This window comes from Halichoerus grypus, chromosome 6 (genome assembly GCF_964656455.1).
Source record: "Halichoerus grypus chromosome 6, mHalGry1.hap1.1, whole genome shotgun sequence".
Classification (NCBI taxonomy): Eukaryota; Metazoa; Chordata; class Mammalia; order Carnivora; family Phocidae; genus Halichoerus; species Halichoerus grypus.
This window is the reverse complement of record NC_135717.1, coordinates 162,832,015-162,858,844: the sequence shown is the minus strand read 5'-3', so window position 1 is coordinate 162,858,844 and position 26,830 is coordinate 162,832,015. Positions and strand designations below refer to the sequence as shown.

The following is a 26,830-nucleotide window of genomic DNA, read 5'->3' as shown; positions in this document are numbered from 1 at the left end:
GCCAAAATATTCTCTGGTTTTCTTCAGTAGACCCACTCTGAAATGCCCACTTTCTTGGGCTTTTTGGTCTTTTCCTCTATGATCTGCCCAGTAGATCTGGTATCCACTTCATTTACTATTGACAGTTATTTCATCCAAGTTTCCAGTATCCATCTCAGCAGTCCATATCAGACTGGTGCTCAGGTCAGTATTTTAACAACAGTCAGTGTATTCCAACAATTGTTGGGGATCTGTATTACAGAGACTACCCTAATACTATAAAACTCTCCCTTATCCAATGTTATATGTTGTTCTTGATCTAATACCTTCATGATCCATTTCTGACACACTCTCTCAATTCCTACTGGCGCATTTATCTATATCTGTTGTTCAGTTCGTGTAGAGTTTTTTTTATCTGCTTTAGCACGCCAAGGACTTCCTCAGTCAGGTTAAGCTGAGATTTACCTCTAATTATGGGACTGGTGTCCAGGAGGGGAAACAGAATCAGATCCTGAGAAGGCCAAGCATTGTCTCCTAATACATCTGTCTCGTTTGAGGCTTTTGTGCAATCTTCAAGTAAGACTGGGTGGGGATATGAGGCTTTGTCTTCTAACAAGGGGGTGGGAGTGGCTCAGTTCTGCAGGCCCAGAGTGTTCAAGGAAAACTGGTAGTTCAAGATTCTTAAGTACATCTATCCAGATATCGTCATCTCAAGCCTCTGGATCCCACTTCTTCATCAGAGCCTAACTTTGGTATTAGAAGACTTTGTTAGAACTAGAATTCAACCTTCTTTGAAGTTCTACTACTCATACAATTAGGTTTGAGCCTAGTTTTGGCTCAATCGGCTCTCTGCTACAGGATAAGAGAGGGTCTTTAAACATTGTCAAGGAGCCCACTGAATTTCACACTTTCTTTGAATTTATGAGCAATCAATCTGAATCTATGATGTTCTCTTTCTTTAGTGTATTAAGGGCACTCACCAACAACTACCAATTTCACTATCTTTATAATTATTTCCCTTCATACTTTCCCTTGTGCAGATATATTGCACCAGCCAGTGCATCTCCTCAAACTTGTATTCTATCCAAGTTCGGGGGAAAGCATTTACTATGCTACAGCATGCCAAGGGCCATCAATCCCCAATGACCAGTAGAGGTGGGGGACCTCATTGTTGGCTGCAATGAGGTAGGTGATCCAACTCCAGCATCCTTAGAGGTAGTTTCCTGGGATAACTCTAAGTAATAACTCTTTTATGTTTGGCTTATTAGAAGCAGAGTCTAAGATGGGGATTATTTTGCAAGTGACATATTAAGGGAGCTCTCAGGAGAAATCTGTAAGGAAGTGAGAGAAGAAGCTTTGCAAAGATATGGGTTCAGCTGAAGTCTAGCATCAACTACATCCCATAGGGAGCTATAGAGCATGAATGATGCTACAAAGTGGTCTCATCTTGAAGAAAGTGGGATGAGCTTTTTATACCAGTATTAGACAGTTGTCACCGTAAAGTGACCCTGTGGGAAGGAGGGCAAAATCTCTCTGAAATCCCTAGGCAAGAAGCTTCCCATAGGCTAAGGACAATCTTCCTTTGTAAAGGGCGTAGCTATGAGTTGTTAGTAGCTAACAGTCAGGTCATTGAGGGGATAGATGCAAATATGATCATACTCTAAAAGAAATGAAGGCTGCAGAAGTGCTCACATCATCTTAAGCCTGCTCCTTGATTTCCTTCAGGACAGAAGGGGCTATTCTAAATTGCAGCAGGTATATTGAAAACAGTGCCCACATTCCTTTCATTTTCCTCAAAAATTTGAGTACCTACTAAGTGCCAGATAATGGACAAAAATCCCTACACTAGTGACAAAGACAGGCAATAATTATGACACATGGTAATGAATGCTATGGTAAAAAGCAGAAAGACAAATTAGGAGGCTAATGAAATAATCCAGAGGAGAGATGATGGTGGTTTGGATCAGGACACTGGTAGTGGATACAGTAATAAATATTTGGGTTCTGGATATATTTTGAAAGTGGAGCCAACAGGATTTACTGATGGGTTGAAAGGTGTAAAAGAGAGGAGTCAAGGGTGACAACCTAGGTTTGCAGCCTAAGCAGTGGAAGGATGTTGCCAAATAATGAGATGGAGAATGCTGTGGGAAGAGCAGGTTTGAGAATGGGAGGAAGATCAGAAGTTCAGCTAAGAGGTGCACAAGTACAGAAGTTGAGTAGCCCATAGGATGTATGAATCTGGAGTTCAAGAGAGGCCTGAAAAGGATATATAATTTGGGGAGTCTTCAATTTATAGATGGTTTTGAAAGCTATAACCCTGTATGAGATCACCAAGGGAGAGGTGTACATGGAGAAAAGAAGAGGTACAATGACTGAGCTCTGGGGGATGAAGAAGAACCAGCACAAGAGACTAAGAAGGAGCAGCCAATGAAGTAAAATAAAAACTGGGTGTGTGTATTGTCCTGGAGGCCACAGGAAGACACTGTTTCAAGAATGAGGTCATGATCACCTGCAAGTCAAGTAAGATAAAGACTGAGAATTAGCCACTGAGTTTAGCAACATGGAGGCGACTGATAACTTTGATTGATCCAAGTTTTGACTTCTAAACTGGTAAATTATTTCAGATATCTCCCAATTTTACTTTGAAAATGGCCCGAAGTTTCCAAAAGAGTGGCAAAGTTTAGCGTTTTGATTCTCAGTCAGATTGCGGTAAACTCAAGGGTGGGGCTTTTATCTTATTTATCTCTAATACAATTCTTGGTACATAGTAGATATTCAGAAAATATTTGACATATAAATGAAGTGGAAGTGATGCTCAGCATGCAAGTCTCCTCCTTCTCCTCCTTTGTTTCCTTATTTTTCACTGGATACTGTCTTCTGCTTTTTAAATTTCTTCCTCGAAAGATGAAAGATTCAATCTTTCATGGATCCCCATTTTTGATAAAATGAACTAATGGAAGAAGAAAAACGTACAACAATAATAACAACAATTATGCTCTGAGGGCTTATTGCGTACCTGTCACTAGACCAAGTATTTCACAAATGTAATCTCCACAATAACATTGTAAGGCAGACAGTATTCTTCCAATTTTACCATCTTATAGGTTAAAAAATAGAGAGTCATGGCAGTTAAGCAATTTGCCAGGGTCTTTGGAGTAGTGCTTGCTATGTGTTCACCAAAGTTCATTTTATTTTATTTTATTTTATTTTTTGGGGGGGTATGATACTTATTTTATTTTATTTGTATTTATTTATTTTATTATGTTAGTCATCATACATCATTAGTTTTTTTATTTATTTTTTATTTTTTATTTTATTATGTGATGTTAGTCACCATACAGTATATCATTAGTTTTTGATGTAGTGTTCCATGATTCATTGTTTGTGTATAACACCCAGTGCTCCATGCAATACATGCCCTCCTTAATACCCATCACTGGGCTAACCCATACCCCAAACCCCTCCCCTCTAAAACCCTCAGTTTGTTTCCCAGAGTCCATAGTCTCTCATGGTTCGTCTCCCCTTCTGATTTCCCCCCCCCTTCATTTTTCCCTTCCTTCTCCTAATGTCCTCCATGCTATTCCTTATGTTCCACAAATAAGTGAAACCATATGATAATTGACTTTCTCTGACTTATTTCACTTAGCATAATCTCTTCCAGTTCCATCCATCATTAGTTTTTGATGTAGTGTTCCATGATTCATTGTTTGTGTACAACACCCAGTGCAAAGTTAATTTTCTTTTCCTTCTGGGCACATAGCTTGATACATTTCCCAGTCTCCTTTGCTGTTAGGTATGGCCATGTGACTGAGTCCACAATGCAATGTGGGCACAATGGTATGTACCCATAACAACCTTACATACATAATCTTCTCTTTTTTTCTGTATACAGGAGCTAAATAGAGCAAACATTGAAACCTGGTGGAGCCACAAGATGGAAGGAAACAAGGTCCCTGAATGACTGTATGGAGCTGTCTGCCAAGTAGGAACATGGACATTTGTAGGTGTAAGAAGTAAATTTATTTTGTTAGGCCATAAGATTTGGGAATTTGTTACTACATCTAGTATTACTTACTTTAAATGGTTATACAGCTTGCAAGTCTGAAAGCTTGTTTTATGGAGCGGCAAAACTGGAGGCCACTGGACTAGGGGATACCAGGCATGAAATGTAGACACAAATCAAAGAGAAGGGATTTAAGTGACTGTTCATACAACACATGCTATATGCTGAGATGTCCCTCTCTCTTCCCCATTTTGACCAAAGAAAGCTGTCAAGATCTTTCCCCTCCAAGCCAGAGATGAGTACAGTATTCTCTGGGGTCTCTAACCTCCAGCCAAGAAAAAAGACTAAAAGGTACTGACCAAGGGGGGTTCCTAACACACAGTCTGGTAAAGTCAATGCTGACAAGCTCTGCTGCTCATCTGAGAGCTTCCCATCAGTCCTTTGGTTTCCCATTGTCATTCATAACAAGCAAGCAGGATTACCAGACATGAGGAGAGGCACTAACGTGAAATACAGAGACCAAATAAATAAACAGAGGAAATACAACACAGAGGGAACACAGACGTGAGGAAATGTCAAAACATCTTTCATTAATGTTCTTAAGAGAGATAAGATAGTCCATGAATGAAATGAGAAAAAGATGCTCTAAAATAAAGAAAGAGAAGAAAATAAGTTTTTGGTAATTAAAAACATGAGGACAGAAATAAAAATTTTTATAGAAGAATTGGAAGATAAATTTGAAGAAATATCACAAAAAGTTGAGCAAAAGGACAAAGAAATAAAAATAGAAATGAAATTGTGACAATATTAGAGGACTGGTCCTAAAGAAATTCCAGAAAAAGAGATCTGAGAAAGCTGAAGAGAAGGCTGGAAACAATCCATGAAATGATTTAAGAAAATTTTCCAACACTAACAGACATGGGTTGACCGATCAAAAGAGCTGTCACCTGGTGCATGGGGGCTGAACGGGGTAAAAATGATCTGCATAAAGGCTTATCATGAAATTTCTGAATATTGGAGACAAAAAAAAGATTCTGTGAGTTTCTGGAAAGAAAAAAAAACAGATTACATGCAAAGGTTCAGGTATCAGAACAGCTTCAGATTTTTCAACAGCAATATCTCCAAAAATTCTAAAGGCAAATATTATCCAATTAACATTTATATATTTAGCCAAATAATTAATTATAACTGAGGGTTGAATAGTGATATTTTCTAATATTTAGGGCCTCAAAATGCTCTCAAAAAATCCACTGGAGGACGTACTTCAACAAAATGAAAGAATAAATCAAGAATGAGGGAGACATGGAAATAGCACATAGCAGAGCCCAAAGAGGAGGGGGTGAGGGGAATTCCCAGGAGCATGGTGAAGAGATATCCCAGGATAGAGGCTGCTGTGTCCATACATGATGGGCAACCCTCCAGATCTGAGCAAAGACAGACCCACTGAGTGCTGTCAATACCAAGTTCTGAGTAACCTGAGCGTAGAATGCTCCGGAGAGTGTGGTCTGGACTCTGAACTAGACCTGGTTTCTCTTGAGCACATGCTGAGGAAGTTCTTGCTCTCTGCTTCATGCCCTGCTGCTTAGATAAGCTGAGAATACTCATTTATGTAAGGAAAGTTCTGCTTTGATCTGACCTTGAGAGCTGGACTTAGCTCATGTAAATTCAGAGCAGCCCACTCACCCTATGTTCCTTCTGTACTTTTGGTTCTTGACCCACATTACCACCTTATCAGATAAGTTCCAGTGCTCTTGAAGTGAGCTCTATGTTTTTGAGGACTTGCTTGTGACCTTACCCAGTGACTTCCCCAGAAGGGGCTCTTGTGAAACCTCAGGGAAGCTGAAGCCAGACCATGACCTAGAGACTCAGCTCAGCCTGTTTTCTCATGTGGGTCTCTATCTAGGAGAGACACATGTAGCTTTGTGGTGCTGCTATCTCGTTTTCCAAAATGAAACCTATTATTTGGATCTTCATGAATAAGTGGAGATCCACAAGTAAAAACTGGGGAATGATTAACACAGAAGGTGGGATGGTAGTTACTTCCAGGTGGGAGTGAAGGGGTAAAGGCAGAGGCATGTGACTGGGAAGGCACACAGTGGGTACCTAAGGGACCAATAATGTTCTTGTTATTAATTGAATAGTAGTACAAGAGTACTTGTGTAATTATGAAATGATCCATTTCATAATTTTGAAAAATGAACAGTCGAGCCAAGAAATAGTCCAGGATCCTTCCAAAAATGATAGACTCCGATTTTGTCAGGCTGTGATTGGAATTGGATGCAAAGAATGAATCTGATGGAATGATTCACTGCAGTTTACGAGATCACTCTGGTGGGGAGAGCACTGATTTGGTATGAAAATTTGCAGGTCTTAGAGACAAGGGTGGTGAACTGCTGATGGACAGTAGGGGTCAGAGAAAACTCTGTAAGGTAGGTTGATCAGGAAATGCTTTCATCCTTGCATTTCTTCCCCTCAGCTGGTTTATTCTCAGCGGTGTCCAGAAAGATTCTTTAGTAACTTAAGTCAGATGGTTTCACTTCTCTGCTCAAAACTCTCCATAGAGTTCCCATGTCTTACAGGGTAGAATCTGGAAGGTTAATGTATTACCTGGCCCCATTCCACCTCTGTGACCTTTTTCCAACTATCCACATCCACCATCCACCATTCACAATGCTTCAACTCCTCTAATCTGCTACTCTTTCTCAAAGGGACTAGGGACACCTCCAACCTCAGGGCCTTTGCACTTGCCAGCTTCCTCTGCCTGAGGATCACAACTTACTGATATTCCTAGGGCTTGCATCCTCATTTCCTTCAGGTTCCTGCTGAAATGCCGCTTTGTGAGGCCTTTTCTGATGATTCTTTCTGAAATTTCAACTCCTTCTTCCATCTTTAACATTCCCTTCCCTTTGTGTTTTTCTCATTTCATATATTTATTTGTTCATTCGTTACTGCCTTTTCCCTCCCCATCTTTCCCTCTTGACCAGAATATAGCCTCCATAGGGGCAGGATTTTTATCTGCTTTGTTCAGTGGAATAGTCCTGATATGCAGAGAGTGTCAAAGCAACACCTAAGTTTTCCTCTTGTTCTGCCTGGTCCTAGGACTCCATTTTTCAGATCTGTGGTATTTCCTTGCATAAGGAGTAATTGATGGTATGGTTAAACAGTGGATGTTGATAAAGCATATTCACCCTGAGGAACACGAAGAGTGCCAGTCAAATGCCAAAGCTTATTACTACCATTAGCAAAACACAAGGACCTCTGATAGGCCTGGGAGTAGCCCAACCTTCTAGATTGCCTGAGCTGCCCCACTGGCATGTTCTGAGCCCTCAAAATTTAGCCAATTACTTGACATGCATGCTCTTATTGCTTTATAATGCTTTCATCAAATTACGACTTACAACAGATCAGGACAAGCCTAAGTAAAAACAGAGAATTGCTCTTTTGGTGGAGTGTGTCCAAGCTGACAGCAGAGCAAACACCAAAGACTACTCAGGGCTTAATGGGAATTATTCCTCCTATTTCATTTGGAAGGCTTTGTTGATCCCAAATAAGAAAAATTCAGACTCCTTCATGCCCAGAAACTGAATTTGCCTGAATGCCCACTAGGAATGGAGAAGCTGGGATGAGTTTTTAAAAGGAAAAGTAAAAAAAAAAAAAAAAATAGTGAAAACTTTCTAAGTAGGCAAAGGGAAAATTTGTGACCTACAAAACTCTTTGAATGGACCAGTGGATTTGCTTTATACACAGCAGAGACTTCAGTTATGAAGGAGGGGGGAATATACCCACAAAACTTCCTCACCTTAAAGTTAGTCATGCTGAGTGATGATTTATTACTTTAGAAATAAAAGGTCTGGGGGCACCTGGGTGGCTCAGTCAGTTAAGTGTCTGGCTCTTGATTGTGGCTCAGGTCATAATCTCAGGGTCATGGGTTCAAGCCCCATGTTGGGCTCTGTGTTGGGTGTGGAGCCTGCTTAAGATTCTCTCTCTCTTTCTGTCCTTCCCCCCTCCCCCCAAAAAGAAAAGAAATAAAATGCCTGGACAGACGCATTTTGGTTTCTTGGCAATAAAGCAAGGCTGACCATCTTTGGTAAAGGAAACGATTGGACTCTTATCACAGTCCTTACATTGCATAATATTTTATATTTTACAAAGCATGCATACTCCATTGGTTTACCTTCTCAATAGTTCTGGAAAAGGGACAGGACAAGAAATATGGTCCCCATTTTGCCATTGAAGAAACAAGGACTCAAAGAAATAGTTTTGTCCAACATCCTTTGTCCATTGCTGCCCAACTTTCTGTGATATTCTGGAATATTCTATAGTTACCTGGTCTCATATGGTAGTCACTAGCCACAGGGGCTATTGAGCACCTGAGAGGTGGCTAGTATAATGGAGGAACTGAATTTTTAATTTTTTAAACATTTTAACTAAATAGCCATTTGTGGCTAGTAGCTACCGTATTAGACAGTTAGCAAGGAGACGCAGCAGAGACTCTAATCAAGAATGGCTGATTCCATGCCCATTGTTTCCTAGTCTGGGCAAGTTGTAATTAATTATGTAACAGGAAGTGAAATTTGCTAAGAATGTCAAAGCTTTAGGAAAGAGTAAAGCGAAATTGGTCCCAGAGGCCCTTAGTCCAGCATACCTGGGTTCAATCCCTCGGGCATTTTCATGCAGGCAACTGCCTGCAGCTTGGCTTTTCCAGTAAAGCAGAGGATGAAATCTGGTTGCCATTACGCCTGCTATATGATCTTTTTGTGGCCTCCATCTCCTTAGAGCAAGAAAAAAGGCCTGAGCCTCCCAACATATGCTAGCATGATAAGCACCTATTTAATCTCTGTCACTGCAAAGAGAACAGAATATCTCCTTTGAAGTGAGGAAAGTTGTTTTGTGAATTTAGGCCAATTCCCTTGGGCTGAGGTGGGAGTGAGGGAGGTAGAGAGTTAGGCCAGGCCTAATGCTTCCCAGCAAACTCCCAGATCTGAGGCTATATTCTGTGCTACAGAAGGACGAAGGAAGGCGGGGGGGCATTGGCACTTAGTGGGAGCAAGTTGTTCATTTGTTTCTACATCAGCCTTGTGGGTTTGGAACTATTATAAAGCAGAGTTTCTCAACCTCAGCGCTATTGATATTTTGGGCCAAATAGTTTTCTGCTGTGGGGGACTGTCCTGTGCATTGCAGGATGTTCATGCCCCAGCTGTGACAACCAAAAAAATGTCTGCAGATATTGCCAAATAAATTCTGGATGTATCCAGGTTGAGAACCACTGTCGAAGAGTCACCTTACATGAATCTATCCAATATCACACAGTCAGTATTTGGCTTGGAGTATTTTTAAGCTCAGATTCTACCTCCCACCCCCAAAGCCCATTATTTTTATGTCATACCAATTTTAACTCTTGGTGGAGTTTGGGAAAAGGCATTAAAGAAATTAAAACCAGAAAGAGAATAAGAGCCTTTAATATCCTTCCCTAATCCAATAATCATGTATCCCTAGTGTTTCAAATAGAGCCTGATATAGAGAGTGCATTCAATAAATATTTTCTAGACTATGTGCTTGAATGAATGAAGCTCCAAGATATTATGTCTTCCATTTTGGGACATTGGATGGGTTAGGGCCAGGCATTATGTTCTAAAGGATCAGAAAGTAGAAATAGAAAGGCTTAAAAGAATTTGAGGTGGGGAAGTTCCATGAGGTGAATCCAAATTAAGAATCTTTGGAAGATATTCTCAAATCAGGATCCCAGAGATGAGCCACAAAGACAAAACTTAAGTGGTAGGCGTCCTAGTGGTTAAGAGCGTGAATGTGAAATCAGACAGATCTGATTTGGATTCTGGCTTTTTTGACTGTTTGGCATGTGACCATTACTCTTTTTCTAATCATAAAGAAAAGAAAGATCCACAGGTAGAGGATCAGAAGAGAACAGGGCGGAGCTGGAGCAAGTGAGGAAGAGAAGAGGAGGTCCAGGATAGCTGCCCTATGAGACTGCCGGGGCAGGCAGGGCAAGTGTGCTAGGCTGCTGAAAGATGCACAGTCTCAAGGAGTAACCTTCATCTGGCTGTCTCAGGACAGGTTCCCCAGAAGTAGATACTGAGATAGCAATTTATACACAAGTAACTTATTAAGGATATGCTCCCAGGAGAAAATAGAAAAGAAACAAAGAAAGAAGGTTGGAGAAGAGAAAGTTGATGAAGGGTACAATTTTAGGCACAGTTCCAGGCTCAGCCTACTCCTGCAGGGACCTCTGGAGTGTAAATTACATCTTGAGAGTTCCTCCTGCCTCAAGACCAGGGAGCTGGGCTTTCCGACTCCAACCAGTGGCCATTGGCTCTAGAATGCCTTGAGAGCTTCTGGCTCTCTGCACATTCAGGCAATTTGGCTCACTGACTCAGGAGTATTTCTCTAAAGAAAGGTGTAAGTAAAAGCAATTAGAAGTAAAGCGTACAGAAACTGGGGATTAACGTACAAAACCAGTATAGAACAGATGTAAATGAATCTGGGCATAGCCTTGAAAGTGTCCACTCCAGGTGTTGAGGGCTAAATTGAGTTGCTCCTTGATCAAAATGATGAGTAGCCTTATAAATGATTGTGAAGCTGTTGAGAACAAGAGAATTGGATAAATCAGGCTGATTGGGAAGGCAGGATTGAGGTACAAAGCTTTGGAGATGGCCAACCCTAGGTCCTGAATCCTCTTAAGGTATTTCTGATCTGTTCCAGCTTCAGGCTATCATAGTCATGCACTCTGGGGCTCTTGGCTCTTCTTTATGGATTCAGGACAACTGCCTTTCTGGGCCCAGGGCATGGTCATGCCAGGCTGGCTGCACAGAGATAGAGGGTTAATTGATATAATAACTTCCATTGACACAGTGAGAATGATGAGAATAACAAAAAAAACTAAAATTTTTTGGAGCACTTCTTATATACCAGGCAATGGGCTAAGGGTTCGGTTGGCATCAACTCTATCCTTCATCCTGAGTCTGCAAGGCAGTTACTATTACCACCACCGTAATCTCTAGATTAGAAATTGAGGCTGGGAGAGGCTCTTCTGCTGGTTATATAGCTCTTGAAAGATGGAGTCAGAAGACAAATTCAACTCTGAATCCAAAGCTCCTTTTCTTAACTCCCAAGAGACAAACATCTCCCAGTCATCACTAAGCATTTATTGAGACTCTTGATATTCTCCTGGTTCTTGGAGGGTTTGTGATCCAGGGGAGAGAGGGGATAAGTAAGCTCTGATTACATGAAAGCCAACAAGAAGGGTCCAGACACATATCATCAGACCAGTGTAATGGTGTTAGATACCTAGAAGCTTTTAGGTTGTGTCTTATCAGCAACCCGCAGCAGCAAAGCCAAATGCCTCAGCAGTGATGCGATGGGGGACAGAGAGGTGGGGTGGGTTGGAAGCAGAGGAGGATTGGGGACAGCAACCTGGGCTGGCAGGGAATTTGACTACAAACTCCTCTTCTTCTTGTGCTTATCTCTTGGGAGACAAAGAACATTTGACCTGGGATAAAAGGAACCCTGGAGCTGCTGCATGGGAAAGGCAGCCTTCCATCGTCCTGACTGCCCCCTACCCCTTGCCTTTGCAGCCAGAGCATGGACAGTCCCCACCCTTGATCTTAGTCAGTGTTGGGTGCAGGCTGGATTCATCTAGAGAGTGTCTGGATTCATCTAGAAGTGGCTGAGGTGTCCATGGAAGATCACTCAGTTTAGAATCTGGTAACTTGGGCTGACATGTCACTCGCCAGCAGAGTGTTCTTGGGAAAGTCACTTAACCTTTCTGATCCTCCGCTTTCACATCTTCAGTAATAGGGTACTAACATTTATTCAGTACTTACTAAGTCCCAAGCATTGTTCCGAAAGCTCTGCCTACTGTACTTAACTCAATCCTTAAACAATCCTATAAAACAGGTATTATTATCATCATTTTATAAATGAAGAAATTGAGCTCCAAGGAGTTTAAACAGAAGGAGACCACTTGTCCTGGACGGCCTGACACTGTCCCAACTTACACTTATTATCCCAGCTTCTCATTGGGCTTCAACTTCTATCAACTTCCATGCTCAAAAGTTTGGATATTAAATTATATATGATCACTTAGATTACATAACTTGCCCAAAATCATAGCACTGGTAAGTGGTAGAGCAGATATCTACACCTGGGGAATCAGATTCCAGGGCCCATACTCTTAATCACCAAACTAATACTGGCCACGTCCGTTCCAAAGGGTTATAGTTTTCCTCCCTCTCTCCCTTCCTTCACTCCTTCTTTTTATTTCCCTCCTTCCCTGCCTGTCTCTTTCCCTCCCTCTTTCTTTCCACATTTATTGGGCACCTACCACAGTGCCTGGCATTAAGGATACAGGATGGTCTGTGTCCTCAGCGAGTTTACAGTCTGTGGGAAGGCATGAAATCAGAAATCAGAAAACAGTCCTTGCAACTCAAAGTGAAAAGTGCAATGCGACCAAGAAAATACTAGGTGCTGCAGGAACACAAGACAGGAGACCCTAATTGTGCGTGAGAGGCTTCAAGCAAAGTTGAAACATGAGGTGACTTTTAAACTATGTCTTAAGGATGTGTGGAATTGTCTAGACACTTGCCAGAGCTGTTAAGGAAGGGGTGAGGTGCAGGACAATGCGAGCAGTGGGAACCATTTGCTCCTGCACAGACATGGTGTATTGGTCAGGGATGTGTTCAGCCACAAATAGTAGAACACCCAACTAAAAGTGGTTTCAGGCTCAGGCACTGGTTTCCTTGTCTAATAAGAAGCATTGAGGTGGGCAAATCTTCACTGTTCAATCTCCCATCAAGGACCCAGGTTCTTTCCATCTTTTTGCTCTGCTGTCCATCCTTAAATAGGCCGGCTCTTTCTCCTTGTGTTTGACATCTAATGGTTCCAGGGTGGCTTTTGGAGTGGGACAGACTTGCCCTCAAGCCTGGCCCAGCCACTTCTCTCTGGAATCTTGCACAAGTCACTTGACCTGTCAGTTTCCCCATCAGCTGAATAAGGCACAGCGCCAGCTGGGCATCCCGGACAGAGGACATGATGCGAGCTACTGCACAAAGTAGAAAACAAAAGAGAAAATGGATTCACTCTCCTCTTCAATGCATTTGTTGTTGTTCATGCATTTGTGTTGTTTTGGGTAGAGGGTAGGGGCTAGGGTAAAAAAAGAGAGGAACCCACATTTTAGGCTACTTTTAGGAATTAAATTTATAATCATAGTAGCCAAATTCATAAGAAACCACCCATCCTTTATAGGTAAGTATAGCTTATATAATTAGTAGATGGCAGGCCAAGCCAGCCACAACTGCTGACCCATTGCAAAGCCTGCCATGAGGTCAGCAGCTCAGAAACTAGGGCACACAGGAGGCACTGGAGAAGGCCAATGGGCATCTGGGCTTTTACCTTGTGCAGTTGGCAAAGGCAGTCTCAGCATTCTGAAGATTCAAATCCAAGTTTGTTGGATTTTTGTCCAAAGCCAGAACTTGAGATCAGCTACAGTTATATTGGAGACCTTAACTGTTCCATTAGGGAAGGGTTGCCATTAATTGAGCCCCAGAGGCTGTCAGGATGAATTATGGCCTTGCAAGAGGAGTGGATGCATCCTGCTCTCAGGGGAGACAGAGGGAGATGGAATCAGTTTCCAATGAGCTTTGTGTAGCTTCCTTGGATATGTCCTATTTTCCCTGACTTAGAAGGGATTTACTTTTTCTTAAAATGTTTTTGTTTGTGAAGTATATAAAAAGCAAGATGACTTTATTATTGGTTCAGTTATGATGGTGATCCATGAGCCAATGAGTTCATTGCTTGGCATTTTGAAAAATCAAATACCGAAGAACTGGAAATGTGTTAAATGATTCTTCTCTCCAAGTGGGTGACTTTTACATAATATCATATTTTTAATGGGAAACTAGAAAGAGTTCATTTTTTTTACTTTTTTATTGTTATGTTAATCACCATACATTACATCATTAGTTTTTGTTGCAGTGTTCCATGATTCATTGTTTGTGTATAACACCCAGTGCTCCATGCAGAACGTGCCCTCTTTAATACCCATCACCAGGCTAACCCATCCTCCCACCCCCTCCCCTCTAGAACCCTCAGTTTGTTTTTCAGAGTCCATCGTCTCTCATGGTTCGTCTCCCCCTCCGATTTCCCCCCCTTCATTCTTCCCCTCCTACTATCTTCTTCTTCTTCTTCTTTTTTTTTTCTTAACATATATTGCATTATTTGTTTCAGAGGTACAGATCTGTGATTCAATAGTCTTGCACAATTCACAGTGCTCACCATAGCACATACCCTCCCCAATGTCTATCATCCAGCCTCCCCATCCCTCCCACCCCCCACCACTCCAGCAACCCTCAGTTTGTTTCCTGAGATTAAGAATTCCTCATATCAGTGAGGTCATATGATACATGTCTTTCTCTGATTGACTTATTTTGCTCAGCATAACACCCTCCAGTTCTATCCACGTCATTGCAAATGGCAAGATCTCATTCCTTTTGATGGCTGCATAATATTCCATTGTGTATGTATATATATATATATATCACATCTTCTTTACCCATTCATCTGTCAATGGACATCTTGGCTCTTTCCACAGTTTGGCTATTGTGGACATTGCTGCTATAAACATTGGGGTGCATGTACCCCTTCGGATCCCTACATTTGTATCTTTGGGGTAAATACCCAGTAGTGCAATTGCTGGATTGTATGGTAGCTCTATTTTCAACTTTTTGAGGAACCTCCATACTGTTTTCCAGAGTGGTTGCACCAGCTTGCATTCCCACCAACAGTTTAGGAGGGTTCCCCTAGAAAGAGCTCATTTAATGCAAAGGCAAACCTGTGGCCCTGTGTAGATATGGGGACTAGATCAGTCTCTGTAGCTGGCAGTGCTGGTATCACCAGGACCATATAGGAATGTTGTTTTCATTTAAAAAAAAAAAATCCATTCAGTCCTGAAGACATTCAAGAGGAGCCTGAAATTCTGCAGGATGAGCTATCTTCTTCTAGGGCATATCCTATCAATCAAGGGTTGGCAAACCTTTTCTGTAGAGGGCCAGACAGTAAGTATTTGAGGTGTGCAGGTCACATGATCTTTATTGTAACTCCTCAGCTCTTCTGTAGTGGCACAAAAGCAGCCATAGATAATAATAAATGTATAAGTGTGGCTGTGTTCCAGTAAAATTTTATTTACAGCAACAGGTGGTAGGCTGATTTGGCCTATGTCATTGTTTGCCAGCTCGTGCTATATTGGAAGGGTGATTAGAAATTAAATACATTTATTTAGACACCAACATTTTTATTGGGTTAGATGTGATGACTCTAATAACAATCGAGTTAACATAACAATAAACTTTTAAAAATTACTTTTTTAAGAATAAAAGAAGTACTTTCATTATTAACAAATAGGAGAACACAAAAAATAGAAATGCAAGAATATGTATATACATAAATGTGTTGTGGTAGACAAGTTGGGTTGGCTAATCTGACACCCATCCACCCCTTTCTTTCTTGCTACCTCTATTATAGTAGTTGGAGAGCCGAAACATTCACGGTCCTGGCTTTTCTACTTCTAGGAATAGCCATGTAGCTCATAAATGTCCAATAGAATGCAAATGGAAGTCTTTACAGGGGTGTCAGGGTTGTTGGAGGTCTCCAGGATAGTTTTTCCTTCACCTATAAAAGGAGAAAGCCATTACAGGACATTTTCCTTAGCCTCCTTATTCTTCCTACTTGGAATGTAGATGTGATGTCTGGGGCTACAGCAGCCAACTTGTCACCTTGAGGTAAGAAGCCAACAGACCTAAGTCTATCTGAGTGGAAAGAAAGAAGGATCCTGAATTTATGGTGACATCACTAAACTGAAGCATATTTTCTTGTGTCACCTGCTACTTTGGAATCCTTTTCATATGAAATAAAAACAACACTCTCTTGGGGTGCCTGAGTGGTTCAGGCAGTTGAGCATCCAACTCTTGATCTCAGCTCAGGTCTTGATCTCAGGGTCGTGAGTTGAAGTCCCACATTGGGCTCCACACTGGGCGTGGAGCCTACTTAAAAACAAGCAAACAAGCAAGCAAACAAAAAAACACTCTCTTTGTTTAAGCCACTGATAGTTGGCTTTTTGTGAAATGCAGTCAAATACATCCTTAACTGATACACCATGGAATTACTAAAATCTTGCAAAATAGTTTACATTATGAAACTCAGTTCTAAAGTCTTCTTCATGTGTGATGTCCAGATCTAAACTTAATATACAACGCATGGTTGGTGTTCTTTGTTTTTGAATACTCTGAAATGGATGTCTACTTAATCTTGTACTTGTACCTCAGAATAAAGTTTCCATTACATCTGGGAAGGTTTCAGTTGTAAATCTGCAAATGGGATGGGGCCTTAATACTTAGAATATACCCTGGGAGTAGATACTTAAGAAAATTGTATTACGTCTCCACACTGCAGTGAAAGTTGCTTCTTTTATTAAATGCATGGTGTCCAAAGTGAAGTAAAAATTTAATATCATGATAAATTACTTGCTTGAATGAAATTGAGGTTCAGAGAAGCAGTGACTACCTGACAGAGGTGGCAACACAGTCAAGCTTCTACTGCAAGCGTCGTGGTGTGGACAGTAGGAAGGTGGTCCCATTGTTTCCTGAGGCAAGAACATTCCAGACTCTTTCTGGACAGGTAACTCAGGCTAACTCGTGTCATCCAGGCAGATTTCAGAAATGGCTCTCCTCCCCAAAGCAAAGGCAACTTAGTCTCCAGATTGCTATTTGTTGCCTTCTCCCTTCATTTCCAGGGCCATTCCACACTCTCTAAAACAACCCCTTTCAAAAGCAATGATGATAATGCTCATTTGGAATCTGTAATTGTGGCTTTACTGAACTGCATTTAAAGCATAATATCTAAGACCAAAGACCAGTCACAGATGCTGACTGCAATCCAAAAAAGGGTCAAGGGTCAGGGAGGCCTCTGGAGGCTAACTTCTGGTTGCATGCATGATTTTGCTTGATAGTTTAAAGCTTGAGTCATCATAAATATTTGTGTATGTAAAAAAAAAAAAAACCTTTCTAAAGCAAATGTTCAACTGAAAATGTGAAATTCTGAATCACATGTCCATTATAGATGACCTAGTTTGAGAACTAAATTATTTTCTAGTTTTGTTTTATTCTGGAGAAGTTCATTTTGAAATCTTGGATGAGCTTATCTTCTTCTGTATTAGGCTGGTGAAATATTCACATTATTTCTTGAATTTTTAAGACCGAGGTCGGCAAACTATAATCCATGGGCCAACTTTGGTCGACCATCTTTTTTTTTTTATAAACAAAGTATTATTGGAATACAATCATATCTACTCATGTGTTTTTTTGTGCTACTACAGCAGAGTGGAATAGTTAAGACAGAGACCGTATGGCTTGAGAAGACTAAAATATTTACTCTCCGGCCCTTTACAGAAAAAGTTTACTGAGTCTTGGTTTAACAGATCTGGAATTAAAACTTCTTGCAAACACATGTAAAGGTGGTTGAAAGGAGTGAAATTGTTAGTAAGTGCTCACTAAATATTTGTGGAAGAAATGCAAACAACCTAGGTTTTCACTTCTTAATACACTGTGAACTTGATACATTTTGGGCAAGGGCTGCCTGCATTAGGGAAGATAATCTACAACTTATTGAGAACCTACTTTGGCCATCTTAAGCATGTTACACATTCATGATCTAGTTTAGGTCCCACAACAACCTGGAAGGTTGTATTATCATTGCATGGGCTGTGATGGCTAATTTTCTTATGCTTAGAGCCCTGTTCATTTCATCTTAGGACTCCAGGTCTATTCCAGATGACTGAACTTGCTAACCATCTGATTACCTGATAAATAATACAGTTTTAAAAACTTTTTAAATAGCAATTATTTTTTATTTATACAAAAGTTGCAAAAGTATTACAGAGTTCCAGTATATTCTTCGCTCAACTTTTCCTAACGTAGATACATTACTTCCATAGTGCAATGCTCAAAACCAAGAAATTAGCCTTGAAATAAAACTATTAACTTAAAATACAGATCTAACATAAATTTGACCAATTTTCCCAGAATTCTCTTTCAGAATTAAATCCAGGATCCCATACTGCATTTAGTTGTCATGTCTCTTTAATCTCTTCTAGCCTATGGCAGATTCTCAGTTTTTCCTTGTCTTTTATGACCTTGACATTTATGAAGAGTACTTCCGGTTATTTTTTTAAGACTCTCTCTCAATTTAATTGTCTGATGTTTTCACATAATTAGATTGAAGTGGTTCATTTTGGTGAGAATACCAAAGAAGTAATATGCCTTTCTCCGGGGGTTTGTGATGTTGCTCTGTCTTATGACTGGTGATGTTAACCTTGATCACTTGGTTAAGGTGGTGCCTGCTAGTCTCCTCCACTTAAACATATGTGAATGCCTTAGATACAATGAGATGATTTACCTGTTTGAACTCTTCTAAATAATGGCTTACATCAAATCCCATTCTATCTGCAGTCTCGAGCAGGACACTTTTCTTTTGTATTTATTCATGATTCTAAGCCTCCAGGTTAGGTTTACCCACAAACATCCTTACAAGCTATTACTGTGTTTTCTTTAAACTTGACTCTAGAAAGGAAGGTATGACTACATTTATTTATTTATTTATTTGTTCGTTTTTGCCATTCCATGCTTCCTCTTACCTTATGATCCAAGGAAAAAAAGAAGAAAAAACTTCCTTTGTAACATACTGGTATCTGCACGTATCCTTTCTTCCTGTTACAGTGGAAGAAGTGTCTTTCCTCAATATAAGGTCAGTTCCTCACTGTGTGTTGGATCCCAGCCCCACTCCTCTCATCAGGTTTAAGTAATGATGGTGGATCCTTAGGATGGAAATGGTGCCATGATTAAGTATTTAACTGTAGAAGACTACGGACGTGGGAAACTGTTCACAGTGTAGCTCATTCCTTGGTGGGCATCCATATTTCCCTCTGGTATCATTTTCCTTCTGTCTGAAAAAGGACTTCCTTTAACATTTATTGGAGTGTAGCTCTGTTGGTGATGAATTCTTTCATCTTTTATATATCTTCAGAAGTTTTTATTTTGCCTTTTAAAAAACATCTTTATTGAGATATTATTCACATACCACACACTTCACTCATGTAGAGCATATAATTCAATGGTGGTGAGTGTAGTCACAGAATGATGCAGCAGCCATCACTATAACCTAATTTTAGAGCATATTTTCATCACCCCGTGAAATAGCCTATACCCATTCACAGTCACTCTCAATTCCACCCTCCCCTTGACCCTTTCAACCCCTGGTAACCACTCATCTACTTTTTGTCTCTATAGATTTGCCTGTTCTGGACATTTCATAGAAATGCGTCGTAGAATACATGTTCTTTTGTCACTGGTTTCTTACACTTAGCATGTTTTCAAGGTTCATCTACCCAGTACTTTATCCCTCTTTATTGCCCAATAATATTCCATTGTATTCAACTTTGTTTTTGGAAGATTTTTGTGGTGGGGAAAGGATTCTAGGTTGATACTTTTTTTTTCCCTTTTAAAATTTTAGGTATGTTGTTCTACTGTATTCTCACTTCTCACTTTACTGTTTCTGTAAATCCGATAAACCTTTTCTTTGTTCCACTGTATATAAATATCTTTTACCCTGGCCACTTTTCATATTTTAGCCCTGGCCATTTTTCATATTCATATTTTTTCATATTTTATTATATTCATATTTTCTATATTTACTGGTTTTGAGCAATTTCATTATGATGTGTCTTGATCTATTCTCTTTGATATTTCTTATATTTAATGGAACTTCTTGGATCTGTGGATTTATAATTCTCATCAAATTCAGAGCATTTGGGCTATTATTTTTTCCAATATATATGTATTTTTGTTCTAACTTCCCTCCACCCAGCCTCCTTCAGGTCTTCAGTTATATGTATAGTAGAACACTTGAAGTTATTTGCTAACTCTAGCATCAATGTCAGTTCTAAGTTTGCATCAATTGATTAATCATTCTCCTCATTATGCATCAAATTTTCCTGCCTCTTCATGCCTGCTAATCTTTGATTGAATGCCAGACATTGTTACTTTTACCTTCTTGATTGCTGGATATTTTTATATTCTTATGAATATTCTTGAGCTTTTTTCTGGGACACAGTTAAGTTACTTGAAAATAGTCTTGTCCTTTCAGAAGTTCCTTTTAAGCTTATTAGGTGGGACTAGGGTGACATTTAGTCTAGGGCTAACTATGCTATTTCTTCCTCCTGAAGCAAGACCCTTCTAAACACTCCACCCAAATCCCTGTGATTTATGAAGTTTTCCAGTTTGACTCGGGAATAGACACTCCTCCCTGCTTTGTGTGAATGCACTATGCTATTCCCTCTAATCCTTTTGGGTGGTTCTTTTCCTGGCCTCGTGTAATTTTCCCACATGCCTATACAGGCGTCTGCTGAATACTTAAGGAGAGCCCTCTGCAGATCTCTGGAGTTCTTGTTCCTCCCCAGAACTCTGCCCTGTCCTGGTCTCCTCAGCCTCCCTGGATTCTTAGCTCTGTGTCTTCAACTCAGGAAATTCACTGGGTACTGCCTGGGTTTCCCCTCCCTGCCCCAAGGTCCAGAAGTTCTTTTAAGACAGTAAGCTAAGAAAACCATTGGCTCACCTTGTTTGTTTTCTATCTAGTCTTCATTGTTTAATGCCCATTGTCTTGAAAAGCATTGTTTGATGTATTTTGTCTCGTGATTTTGGTTGTTTCTGATAGGGGGGTGAATCAGTTTCTGTTACTCCATCTTGACTGGAACTGAAAGTTCTCCATCATGGAGTTGTAAAGCCAGAAAAAAGTTAGATCATTTAGGACCATTCTTTTTATGGATGCAAACAAGACTGAGCAGATTCCTGTGGTCTAGATTAGAAAGAGCCCTGAACTTGGTGGATGCTGTGTTATAGTCTTGGTTCTGTTATTAACTCATTGTGTGCTCTTCAGTAATTTGCTCAAGAAAGGATTTACTCCTGCCACTCTGTTTGTCCTCCATCCCCTTCTCAGAAGTAATTGAAAACAGTTTTACCAAACACTATTGACTTTAATGCATCAGCAGTTAGTTCCTTCTAGGTCACAGCTCAAAACTGATTAGACATATGAGGCTGGCTCTACTGAGCTACTTCACTAAGAAATGAAAGTTGACATGGGGTGCCTGGATGGCTCAGTGGGTTAAGTGTCTGACTCTTGATTTCAGCTCAGGTCATAATCTTAGGGCTGTGAGATCAAGTCCCACATGAGGCCCTGTGCTGGGATGGAGCCTGCTTAAGACCCTCTCTCTCTCTTTCCCTTTGCCCCTCCCCACCTCCACTTGTGCATTCTCTCTTTCTCTCTAAAAAAGAAAAGAAAGTTGATAGACAAAAGGAAATAAGAAAATAATCATTCATTGTGACCACTGAATGCAGAGCTGATAGCCCTCTAGACCTCACTTGATGGCTTAAAAAAGCAGTGAAGTACACAATATTTATTAAACATTTCTACCCAAATGGTTAGGAATCTAAGCTCTCTGAAAGTATGCTTAAATTGAAACTCACAGATATCAGAAAAGTTGATTAATAGGACATTGTTGTATGTATATGTGGAGCCATGATGCTCAATAGCAACCCTTCAGAGGTGCTCCATAAATAACTCCCACATGCACCTTTGCTTAGTTACCCCCTAATACATCACCCTGTTTTCTTCAGAGCATTTGTCACAATCTGAAATTATCTCGTTTACCTGTTTCTTCTTGCAGTCTATCCCCTGCCCTTACCCCCACCACTTGGGGGTGAGCTCTGTGAGGATTGGAGCCTCCCTCACTGCTGGATTTAATGCTTCACACAGGGCCTGTCACAAAGTAGGGCCTCACTGAGGATTCACTGAATTGTTGGATAGAAGAACAAAGCTCCTATAGGAATTCAGTATAGCTAGGATGGAGCAGGACAGCAAGAAACTGAACTTGGATTCAGAAACTTTCAACCAAGATCAGTTCTGACATGAGCAGTGTTCATTCATGAAGCTCTGGGCCATATGCCAGACCTTGGACAAGCCACTTAAACTGTTTGGGCCTTATTTTCTCCCCCTGCAAATGGACGCAGTGAGATCTACCTCACAAGATAGTAATGTATGTAAAAAGACTCTGCACACTGCAGTGGTCTACATAAATGTACAATATTCTTGATTATTTTTATATAACTTTATTTTGAATTTCTAATCCTTCTAGAAGGGTCTTCATGACCTCAGTCTGGGAAGACTTAAATGGTTTCTATATTTATTATAAAGTCTTTTTGCTGATATAAACAACTATAGTGATTTTCCTTTATCTTATTTTCTTTTCTTTGGTGGGAGCATCCTAAACCTTTCGGATTTTCTCAGGGAATGATGAGATGTCTTCATCCTCTCTTGACACCTCTTTCTGAGATATATGAGTGTAGGAGGCCTGCTTGGAAGTTGGCCACTGGGGAGGAGAAGAGGAGAAAGGAAAATTTGGTGTTTGCACGTTTCCTTGGTTACAGGTATCACCTCCCTTCTGATGAGCGCCTGCCCTCCCAGAAAGCCTGGTTTTAATTTCCCCTTTGAAATGGGGACTGGACCTTGTTGCCAATTTAGATTTCACTGGTCAGCTCTTTGGCAGATTCTGGCCCCCTGAGGCTATTTCTTTTGCTCAGGCTACCCACTGGCCTTTTTGCAGCTATGTCTCATTGGTCCAACAGTTCTGATTTGGGTTAGGATGAATGGCCTTAATACTGCTGCTCCCTAATCACCTTAAAAAGAACCACACTAGCCATGATTGTGGGGTGGGGCAGGGTATCACCCCAGGAAAAAAGTGTGATGAAATCCTATTCTATTGAATGAAACACTCCATGTTTTGATAAATGCATTGCATGTTTGGAATGTTGCTAATGTTCTTATAAGTGAAAGGTGAACTGGTGTGGGGAAAAGAGTGAAGGTACAGGTGTGGGAGGTTCTGAGAGCTGGGGTGACATTGGGGTGACACAGTTGGGTTGGTTGTATGGATCTGGACAGGTTCATCATCTGCCAGATGGAGTTTGCTGCCCAGGTTCCATCCCTGGAAGTGTGGGGAGCTACTTATGGGGCAATGTACCAAGGGAAGGTGTTGAGGGCCAGGTTGAGTTGGCAGAGAGGGACGTGGAAGGATGTAAATATGCAACATCAAGCTAAAGAGTAGAGATAAAAGTAGAAGCCAGGAGGTAGACTAAGACACCAAAAGCTAGGGGAAAAGTGAGACACATGTTCAACTGATGGGACTCAGAATTATAGATGGGGGAGAGAACGAATGGTTGGTGATGAAAAGGGGAAGAAAGGGACTTCAGAAAGGATTTAAGGCCAAGATGTAAGGAGGAGAGGCTGCTATTCAAGTATCTGAATCCACAGATGCTGGATATCTACTAGAGCTTTTCTTGGATGGAATCCCAAGGGAATTTTTCTTAGGTGTACTGGGAGTGGAGACATGGCTTCCTCATTCTGGGAAGTCAGGCCAAACCATGCTATTGTGAAGGTGATATTAATACATGTGACAATGCCTTGCTAACTGTAAAGCAGTTCAAATGTTAGTGATTATTGATGTTTACTCTATGATAATAACAAACATGTGTATTGTTTCCCCTTCCCAGGCCCCTGGGAAGATCCTCTCCTGCCAGCTGACCTCAGTCAAGTCCACCTCCGCCCATCAGAGAGGTTCTAGTGGTGGAACCTACAAAGAGAAGGAGTCAGACCCTTCAGCCCTCTCCCAGGGGTCCCCTTTGCCCTCATGCAAAATTGGAAGAGACTGGGAAGGAGTGGCCTTTTCTAAGCCAAGAAACTGTCCTCTTGAGCCCTTCTCCAGAGCAATAGGGCTCTTCTCATCCTACATCCACATAACCAAAAGGGGCCTTTGAAGGAGTCTTCCAAGAACAAAATGATTTCCTGGAAAATGACTTGTTATCTTCCCAATTAGAAATACAGGCATTTGGCAGCTCAATAGCAGCCTCCCTTGCTAAAATGAAAATCATAAAGTTCTCCACCCTGATCCACATGCAAAGTGCCAGGCACTATTATCAGTGATAATTAGGTGAATACATTCAATCCCAGAGCAATTGAGTAACTTGTCCAAGGCCCCACAGCTAGTACAAGGCAGAACTAGGTTTAGAAGTCAGGCCCTGGACTTCAGACCCCATGTGGTTTCTTTGCCTCTAGAATGTCATACTACCTTTGGGATATTGTCTCGATGACCCCCATATAACTTATCCTATTTCTGGAAGAAAAAGTATGTCTTTTGTGAACCATGATCTTTAGTATTAAACAAAGCATTTTAATTCTGGAGCATATTGTGAACAGTGTTTAACATTCTTGAACTTGAGATCTGGCCATTTTGGCCTGCTCCCTTTGATGGTAAGTTAAACATCAAGGCTATAATAATAGACTCTGCATGTCTTATTAGAGAATAAAAGCTGGGCATTTTGCACGTGCACAGGAAATTCTTTTAAAATAACCAAATATCAGGAGTTTATTTTTCATTCTTAAAATATGAAGTTGATTTATCTTCAAAAGTTACTCCCCAGAACTTTTCTTAAACAGTGTATTTTTCAGATGGCTGTAGTGTTAATGTCTGTTTAACTAACATAAGTAAGACACAAAACTCATCATCTTCTTTCCCCTGGATCATTGGAGAAGCCTCTTAACTGGTCTTCCTGCTTCTGCCCTGCCCATTCTGCCCCTCTCTCCCCACCTTTTACTGATCTTTTCTTTACTCAGTACCTATTCATTCAGAATGAATGTCAGAACAGTTCACTCCTTCCCTGTTTTATTTTTTCTTCATTCATCAAAAAGTTTGTGGAGCCCTTATTGAATGCCAGGAGCTGTTCTGGGTGCTGGGAATATATCAGTAAATAAGACAAAGATTCCAGCCCTAGCAGGTAAGACAGATTTTGATAAAGTAAGCATAATAAATAAAGGGAAAGAAACAAAGACTGTAAGGAGATAAAGCAAAGGGAAGGGGGATCAGAGTGCAAGGGTTGAGGATGGGGTAGGGAAGAGCCTTTCCAATTTTAAAATAAGGTGGTCACTCTGGTCTAGTGTGTCATTCAAAGCTCTTGTTTCTTTGTTGATTTTCTGCTTAGATGATCTGTCTATTGCTGAGAGTGGAGTATTGAGGTCTCCTACAATTAACGTATTATTATCAATATGACTATTTTGGTTAACAGTTGGCTTATGTAGATGGCTGCTCCCATGTTGGGGGCGTAGATATTTACAATTGTTAGATCTTCTTGTTGGATAGACCCTTTAAGAATTATATAGTGTCCTTCTGTGTTTCTAACTACAGTCTTTAGTTTAAAATCTAATTTGTCTGATATAAGAATTGCTACCCCAGCTTTCTTTTGAGGTCCGTTGGCATGGAAGATGGATCTCCATCCCTTCACTTTCAGTCTGGATGTATCTTTAGGTTCAAAATGAGTCTCTTGTAGACAGCATACGGATGGATCTTGTCTTTTTATCCAATCTGCAACCCTGTGTTGTTTTAGGGGAACATTTAGGCCATTCACGTTGAGAGCGATTACTGAAAGATATGAATTTATTGTCATCATGTTGCCTGTGAAGACCTTGTTTTTATAGATTGTCCCTGTAAATTTCTGTTGTATATCACTTTTGGGGTCTTTCTCCTTTTATAGAACCCCCCTTAATATTTCTTGCAGGGCCGGCTTAGTGGTCACATATTCTTTCAGTTTCTGCCAGTCTTGGAAGCTCTGCATCTCTCCATCCATTCTAAATGACAGCCTTGCTGGATAAAGTATTCTTGGCTGCATGTTCTTCTCGTTTAGTACCCTGAATATGTCTTGCCAGGCCTTTCTGGCTTGCCAGGTCTCTGTGGATAGGCCTGACGTTATTCTGATATTCCTCCCTCTGTATGTAAGGAATCTCTTCCCCCTAACTGCCCTTATGATGGTTTCCTTGGTTCTAAGATTGGCGAGTTTTACTATTACATGAGCCCAGATATGGACCCTCAACTCTATGGTCAAATAATCTTCGACAAAGCAGGAAAAAACATGCAATGGAAAAAAGACAGTCTCTTCAATAAATGGTGCTGGGAAAATTGGACAGCCACATGCAGAAGAATGAGACTCGACCATTCTCTAACACCATACACAAAGATAAACTCAAAATGGATGAAAGACCTCAATGTGAGACAGGAGTCCATCAAAATCCTAGAGGAGAACATAGGCAGTAACCTCTTTGACATCGGCCACAGCAACTTCTTTCAAGATGCATCTCCAAAAGCTAGCGAAACAAAAGCAAAAATGAACTTTTGGGACTTCATCAAGATAAAAAGCTTCTGCACAGCAAAGGAAACAGTCAACAAAACAAAGAGGCAACCCACAGAATGGGAGAAGATATTTGCAAATGAGACTACAGATAAAGGGCTGGTATCCAAGATCTACAAAGAACTTCTCAAACTCAACACCCAAAAAACAAATAATCAAGTCAAAAAATGGGCAGAAGACATGAAAAGACACTTCTCTGAAGAAGACATACAAATGGCTAACAGACACATGAAAAAATATTCATCATCATTAGCCATCAGGGAAATTCAAATCAAAACCACATTGAGATACCACCTTACACCAGTTAGAATGGCAAAAATGGACAGGGAAAGAAACAACAAATGTTGGAGAGGTTGTGGAGAAAGGGGAACCCTCTTACACTGTTGGTGGGAATGCAAGTTGGTACAGCTAGTTTGGAAAACAGTGTGGAGGTTCCTCAAAAATTTAAAAATAGAGCTACCCTATGACCCAGCAATTGCCCTCCTGGGTATTTACCCCAAAG

General features: G+C 40.7%; 1 long non-coding RNA gene across 1 annotated transcript in view; it reads left to right on the top strand.

The window, feature by feature from the left end:
- Positions 1-23,671, top strand: part of LOC144382167 (uncharacterized) — a 35,868-nt gene extending 12,197 nt beyond the window's left edge. Inside the window, exons 3-4 of the long non-coding RNA XR_013448607.1 lie at positions 3,872-3,979; positions 23,644-23,671. This is a non-coding gene — a long non-coding RNA (uncharacterized LOC144382167). The remainder of the gene's footprint in view (positions 1-3,871; positions 3,980-23,643) is intronic.
- The last annotated feature ends 3,159 nt before the right edge of the window (positions 23,672-26,830 follow it).